Raw genomic sequence first — 204 nt, forward strand, 5'->3', positions numbered from 1 at the left:
ACTTAATAGTTTAAATATTTGATTCCATTTCTTTCTGGCTTGTAAGGTTTGCACTGAGGAGTCTGAGGATAATCTAATGGGTTTTCCTTTATATGTTACCATCTTTTTTTCCCTGGCTGCCCTGAGAATTCTGTCTTTGTCGTTGATATTTGATAATTTTAATACAATGTGTCTTGGCGAAGGCCTTTTTTGGGTTGAGATAAT

Source organism: Pteropus vampyrus, unplaced genomic scaffold (genome assembly GCF_000151845.1).
Source record: "Pteropus vampyrus isolate Shadow unplaced genomic scaffold, Pvam_2.0 Scaffold387, whole genome shotgun sequence".
In the NCBI taxonomy this organism is placed as follows: domain Eukaryota; kingdom Metazoa; phylum Chordata; class Mammalia; order Chiroptera; family Pteropodidae; genus Pteropus; species Pteropus vampyrus.